The 7532-nt window shown below is 50.4% G+C and overlaps 1 pseudogene; it reads right to left on the bottom strand.

Annotated features, from left to right (window-relative positions):
• Nucleotides 1-215: 215 nt before the first annotated feature.
• On the bottom strand, nt 216-7281 carry LOC121551819 (annotated as a pseudogene).
• Between the last annotated feature and the right edge of the window lie 251 nt (nt 7282-7532).

The following is a 7532-nucleotide window of genomic DNA, read 5'->3' as shown; positions in this document are numbered from 1 at the left end:
ATTTATATCATAATACTTTGTATATTTTTATGGTACAGAGCTTAGATCTTATTTTTCGGTATTGGCCACTTTTATCATGTGAATGATTAAAACTATAAAGTAAAGGATCATGAATGAGTTCATTGAATGTTTGATAGACATCAATTAGAATACCATCAAGTCATATCAGGAGTATAATTGGCAAACTATTCAGATATACTGTAGATATCCAGCACTGCCCATTGATGGGCTTTATTCGTTCACAAATTTGATGTGGAGAAACATCTCTGTTCTATTTAATTTAATGAGTCCCTTTTATAAGTTACCCTGAGGAAGGGTTTTTGTACAGCTCTGATCATGGTTTGTATCACTGTGTCTCACGGGCACAGTAATAAACAGCTGTGTCTTCAGTCTGGAAGTTGTTCCCTTGTAGAAACACTGTACTGCTGGAGCTGTCATAACCAGAACTGATCTTGCTCTTTAGTGAATCAACAGTGTAAGTACTACTAGTGTCACGAGTTACAAAGCCAGAACCCAGAAGCAGACCAGGACAAGGTAAGTTGAAACGAAGGTGAGTGTTTATTTACAAATTCAAGAGTGATGCTGAATAATCCAGGGAACAGAGCGGGCGGCGTTGATTAGTTGTTGGGGGTGCAGTGGTTGATCCAATCATGGCTCGGCAGCCGCCGACCACCAGGCAGAGGTTGGATGAAGGTTCCGGACGAGTGACTGCAGATGGAACAAAACGGAGGTAAGTAAACAACAAACCAACAAGGTGCAAAACAACAAAACTAACGCTAGACGCCTAAGACTGATACTCTGATAAACCTACTGTTCATGGCTAACGATCCGGCAGGGAATGGATGTTAGGCCAGAGCCTAAGAAGGGTGATGATCAGGACCAGGTGTGCAGATTGCTGATGGGATGCAGGTGCGGAAATCAAGAGAGCTCCCCGGAGCGTTCCAGAACCCCTCGGGAAACTGGAGATCACGAGCAGAAAAACTAGTCCACAGACAGGACCCGACTCAGACTGCCGGGATCGTTACAGTACCCCCTCCGACAACGCCACCGGGCGGACTCCCGGAGCGCCAGGATGGAGGCGGTAGAAGTCACGGATGAGGTCAGCATCTAGGATCTGTCGCCGCGGAATCCAACTCCTCTCTTCAGGACCATACCCCTCCCAGTCCACGAGATACTGGAACCCCGGCCCCGCGTCTGGAATCCATGATGCGTCGCACCGTGTAGGCAGGACCACCTCCGATCATCCGAGGAGGAGGAGGAGGAGGCGGAGGAGGCAACAGAGGACTGAGGAAAACAGGCTTGAGGCAGGAGACATGAAAGGTGGGATGGACTCTGAGCGTCCTCGGGAGTTTGAGTCGAACTGCCACCGGATTGATCACCTTCTCCACCACAAACGGACCAATGAACTCGGTAACAACCCTAGACTCAGTCCGTAGGAAGATCCCGTGTGGCCAACCAGACCCTATCTCCGATGGTGTAGGTGGGAGCGGGGATCCGGCGACGATTCGCCTGGAGCTGATACCGGTCCGAAACTCTAAGGAGTGCCTTTCTGGCCCGATGCCAGGTCCGGTGGCAACGACGAATATGGGCCTGAACAGAAGGCACTGAGAGCTCCTTCTCCTGAGAAGGGAACAAGGGAGGTTGGTAGCCATACAGGCACTGGAAGGGAGACATCCCAGTGGCAGATGTAGGGAGAGTATTGTGGGCATACTCAACCCAAGGCAACTGAGAGACCCAGGAGGTGGGGTTGGAAGAGGCCAGGCAGCGTAGCGTGGATTCCATCTTCTGGTTGGCTCTCTCCGCCTGACCATTAGATTGGGGGGTGAAAACCAGATGTGAGACTGACTGTAGCTCCAATGGCCAAACAGAAGGACTTCCAGACAGCAGAGGTAAACTGAGGGCCACGGTCGGAAACGATATCACTGGGCAACCCGTGGACCCTGAAAACCTCCCTAACCAGGATCTCGGACGTCTCCGAGGCAGAGGGAAGCTTGGCAATTGGCACAAAGTGGGCGAACTTGCTGAATCTGTCCACGATAGTCAGAACGACCGTGTTCCCCTCAGAAGCGGGCAACCCAGTGACAAAGTCCAGGGCCAGATGCGACCATGGTCGCCGGGGAATAGGAAGGGGGTGAAGTAGTCCAGAGCTGGGCCGATTGGTACTCTTATTCTGCGCACACACTGGACAGGCAGCAACATAACCCCGAGTATCCTCGGCCATGGCAGGCCACCAAAAACGTCTGCGAAGAAACGCCATCGTCCGAGCCACGCCAGGGTGACAAGCCATCTTGCTGGCGTGGGACCATTTGAGGACCGCAGGACGAACCGACTCAGGCACAAACAACCGACCGGGTGGACCGTTACCGGGACCGGGCTGCGTCCCGAAGAGCCGCCATCACCTCCTCCTCAATCTTCCACCTAACAGCTCCCACGACGCAGTTCCGGGGGAGAATTGTCTCGGTCTTGGACCCACTCTCCTCCGTCTTGGAGAACATCCGAGACAAGGCGTCCCGCCTTGCCGTTCTTAGATCCAGGTCGGAACGTCAGGGAAAAAATTGAATCGTCCGAAAAACAACGACCACCTGGCCTGACGGGAGTTGAGACGCCTCAGCCGATTGCACGTAAGCAAGATTCTTGTGGTCAGTCCAGACAATAAACGGCTGCTCCGCCCCCTCCAACCAGTGGCGCCACTCCTCCAAGGCAAGTTTCACCAGAAGCTCCCGGTTACCCACATCGTAATTCCTCTCCGCAGGCGAAAGGCTGACGAGAGTAGTAGGCGCAGGGATGGAGTTTACTGTCCGTGGAGCATCGCTGCGACAGGATGGCGCCAACTCCCACATCAGACGCGTCCACTTCAACGACGAACTGACGGGCCGTGTCCGGTTGAGAGAGAATCGGTGCGTTGGTGAATCGCCTCTTCAAATCCAGAAACGCTCGATCCGCCTCCGGATTCCACTTGAAGCTCCTGATACTGGAAGTCAAGGCCGTTAACGGAGCGGCCACACGGCTGTAATCCCGGATGAATCTGCGGTAGAAATTCGCAAACCCCAAAAATCTCTGGAGCTGCAATCTCGTACCGGGCTGGGCCCATTCCAGAACCGCTCTAACCTTCTCCTGGTCCATCCTAATCTCTCCCCCTGGAGATGATGTACCCGAGAAAGGATGTCGTGTGGGCGTGAAACTCGCACTTCTCGGCCTTCACGAACAGGCGATTCTCCAACAATCGCTGCAGAACCTGCCGGACATGCTGGACGTGGTCGGAAGGTTCCTTCGAGAAGATCAGAATGTCATCCAGGTAAACAAACACAAAGAGACCGATCATATCTCTCAGGACGTCGTTCACCATACTCTGGAATACCGCTGGAGCATTGGTCAGTCCAAACGGCATCACCTGATACTCGAGCGACCCATCGGTGTATTGAAACCCGTCAACCACTCGTCTCCCTCTCTGATCCGGACCATGTGATACGCATTGCGTAGGTCTAGCTTGGTGAACACCGTAGCACCCTGTAAGAGTCGAAGGCAGAACTCATCAAGGGCAGGGGATACTTGTTCTGACCGTGATGTCATTCAACCCCCGATAATCAATACACGGTCGAAGAGAGCCATCCTTCTTACCCACAAAGAAGAATCCTGCCCTCAGGGGTGATGACGAGGGACCAACGAGACCAGCAGCTAGGGACTCCTTGATGTAGGTCTCCAAAGCCTCACGTTCAGGGCGGGAGATACTGTATAACCTTCCCTTGGGGTAGACAGCTCCAGGGGAACAGGTTGATGGCACAATCATATGGTCGGGTGGGGAGGGAGTGACAGAGCCTTCTGCTTACTGAACACTTCCCCCAAATCGTGATATGTCTCGGGAACCAGGGACAAATCTGGGGGTTTAGCCTCAATCACCTGACTGGGAACCGAATGGGGACAGGCAGTCTTGAGACAGTTAGCATGACAATCAAGGCTCCAACTCGTTACCTTGCCCGTCACCCAATCGAACGTGGGATTGTGTTCCTTCAGCCAGGGTATCCAAGGACCAGAGGAACATGGGAAGACGGCTAGAATGAAGAATGAAATCATCTCCGAATGATTCCCGACAACAGCATCTTAACCGGTTCAGTCCTCATCGTGATATCGTGCCAGACTACTGCCGTTCAGAGTGGTCGCTTCAATGGCTTCCGGCAATTGCTCCTTGGAAAGCCCCAGCTGTTCCACCAACTCGGCATCAAGAAAGCTTCCATCGGCACCTGAATCGATAAAGCGTTAATCGCTAAGCTCTGATTCCTGTTCACAAGGGTAGCCGGGAAACGGGGTCTGACAGAGGTACTGAGAGGTTGAAACTGGCTCGCTAAAAGTCCTCCCAACTTTAGCGAGCCGGGCAGTTTGACGACCGCCGAACAAGTGGAGATGTAATGTCCCGAGCTACCACAGTAGAGGCAGCAGTTGGTCTTACGTCTATGTTGACGCTCCTCCTTGGTTAACCCGTGCCGCCCCACTTGCATGGGTTCAGAATCGGGAGAGAGGACCTCTCCACTAATCCTTTGTGGTGGAGAATGATCGCCGTGTTCTGGTCCACCACCCGACCCGACTGGGAACTGAGAAGCTGATCGATTGGACGGACCCCATTGCTTCTCCCTCCTTGCTCTCGGACTCGATTATCCACCCGAATAGACAAGGCTACCAAGCTGTCCAGGTCACTAGGCTCCGGATAGGAGATCAACTCATCCTTGAGCTGCTCCGACAGACCCTGGTAAAAGGCGCTTGCAGAGACTCCTCATTCCACCCACTCTCCACAGCCAACGTCTTGAACTCGATCACGAAGTCGGCCACGCTTGCGAATTCCTTGGTGAAGCGAAAACAGGCGCCTAGCTGCGTCCCTCCCTCGGACGGAATGGTCGAAGAGCTTCCTCATCTCGGCCGTGAACCCCTGGTATGAAGCCATGCAGGGGTCTTGTCGTTCCCAAACGGCTGAAGCCCACTCCAGCGCTCGACCACGCAGCAACTCAATCACAAAGGCTATCCTAGCCTTGTCTGTGGATAAGAGTAGGGCTGTAGATCGAACACTAACCCACACTGCATAAGGAAAGAACGGCATCTTCCCAGCTCCCCCTCACATTTATCCGGCCGGAACCTTGGGCTCACGGAAGGACACAGCTCCAGACGCGGCAGGCGAGATGGGTGAAACCGGTAGTGGATCCTCCACCGAAACTTGCGCTGGTTCTGGACCTCCGTCAGACCGGTAGAAAGGTTCCAACGACAACGCTATCTCCTGTAGTGCCGTGCTATGTTGTCCCAACATCTTCTCCTGATGGGAAATGGCATGGCGAACAGAGTCCAGGTCCGCTGGGTTCATTACTGGCCGGATCGTTCTGTCACGAGTTACAAAGCCAGAACCCAGAAGCAGACCAGGACAAGGTAAGTTGAAACGAAGGTGAGTGTTTATTTACAAATTCAAGAGTGATGCTGAATAATCCAGGGAACAGAGCGGGCGGCGTTGATTAGTTGTTGGGGGTGCAGTGGTTGATCCAATCATGGCTCGGCAGCCGCCGACCACCAGGCAGAGGTTGGATGAAGGTTCCGGACGAGTGACTGCAGATGGAACAAAACGGAGGTAAGTAAACAACAAACCAACAAGGTGCAAAACAACAAAACTAACGCTAGACGCTCTAAGACTGATACTCTGATAAACCTACTGTTCATGGCTAACGATCCGGCAGGGAATGGATGTTAGGCCAGAGCCTAAGAAGGGTGATGATCAGGACCAGGTGTGCAGATTGCTGATGGGATGCAGGTGCGGAAATCAAGAGAGCTCCCCGGAGCGTTCCAGAACCCTCGGGAAACTGGAGATCACGAGCAGAAAAACTAGTCCACAGACAGGACCCGACTCAGACTGCCGGGATCGTTACAACTAGTGCATGTATAACCAATATACTCCAAAGCTTTGCCTTCAGCTTGTCGTATCCAATAGGACGGATGGTATCCATCGAGGACAATAAGAGGATATAGAAAACCCAGAGAATTTGCAGGATATGCTGAAAGACTCTCCTGGTTTTATAACCACTGGACCAGACTGGATGAGTTCAATATCACAGTAGACACCTGAAAGGAGAAACACACATCACAACACAGCATTGTCAGTTTTCATCTGAAATTAGAATTGATCAATCCAGAGTTGTAATAAATCTCCATTTGTATGAACAGAGACTCACAGGAGGCAGCTGCCAGCAGTAGCAACAGAGATGTAGAGAACATGGTTGGTGCTGAAGCTGAACTGGTGGGAGCTGCTCTTTTCTACTCTCTAGGACTCAGAGGGTCTCTAAGGACAGACAGACAGACACCTGTTTAAGTAGGGAAAGAACAAGCGGGTGGGTTTGTATTGACGTAGAGAGATGGAGGGAGGGGTTAAACTGTAGAGGTTGGCATCAGTAGAGTTCTGCTGAGGGGAGGACGGCTCATAATGGCTGAATGGAGTGAATGGAATAGTATCAAACACATGTTTTCTATACCATTCCATTGACTCCATTCCAGCCATTACGATCAAATCTAGCCATTATTATGAGCCGTCCTCCCCTCAGCAGCCTCAACCAGTGGGTATTGTGAAGCTCTTATCATATTGTCTTAATAAGAAGGTCCACAGTTTGGAACTTGTGAGGTTGGAACTTGTGATTATATATTATATTATGGAGAAGGTTGGAAATATATATTGAGCAAACACATCTATCATGTCTAAGCCAAATATTTTTTGTAATGTCAAAGATACCAATGTATTATTAACTAACTTAATCATTCCATGGTGGGATTTGACTTTATTTTATTACAGTAAGAAGGTTTAATATCGCCCCCCTATTGATTGATACGTATTAGTCCAACTATTTAAGGGATGAGTTTTTGTATGTGTCTGGCCCTGCTTTGTATCACTGTGAGTGTAAAGTGAGGCTGAACTTGTTTTTCAGTGAATCCTTGTAGACTGTGTTTCCAGTATATATTTGCCCAATCCACTCCAGTCCTTTTCCTTGCAGGTTGTCGGATCCAAGCTGTCCAATAGTTAGATAAAGAGTATGAGACTTTACAGGAGATGGTCAGTGGTTGACCTGGCTGGACATTCATAGAGGCTGGCTGAGTGAGTTCTTCACAGTGAACACCTGTTGGAAGAGAAGGAAGGAAGAGATAATTACAAGCTCCAAATAGTGTCTAATTCAAGTTTCATGAATGTGTATTTTCCCCCACATCCAAAGAGACTCTCAGGAGGCAGCTGCCAGGGCACAGCATAAGCAGAGATGTAGGGAACATGGTTTGTGATGAAGCTGAACTGGTGGCAGATGTCTTCTCTACCTCCAGGACTCAGAGGGACGTACAATTGGAAAGTATTCAGATGCCTTGACTTTTTCCACATTTTGGTTACGTTACAGCGTTATTCTAAAATGGACGAAACAAATCAAGTCCTCATCAATCTACACACAATACCCATAATGACAAAGCAAAAACAGTTTTTTTGAAATGTTTGCAAATTTATAAAAAAAAAAACTGAAATACCTTATTTA

This window comes from Coregonus clupeaformis, chromosome 7 (genome assembly GCF_020615455.1).
Source record: "Coregonus clupeaformis isolate EN_2021a chromosome 7, ASM2061545v1, whole genome shotgun sequence".
In the NCBI taxonomy this organism is placed as follows: domain Eukaryota; kingdom Metazoa; phylum Chordata; class Actinopteri; order Salmoniformes; family Salmonidae; genus Coregonus; species Coregonus clupeaformis.
Note: the sequence above shows the minus strand (reverse complement) of the source record. Positions and strands in the feature narration are given on the sequence as shown.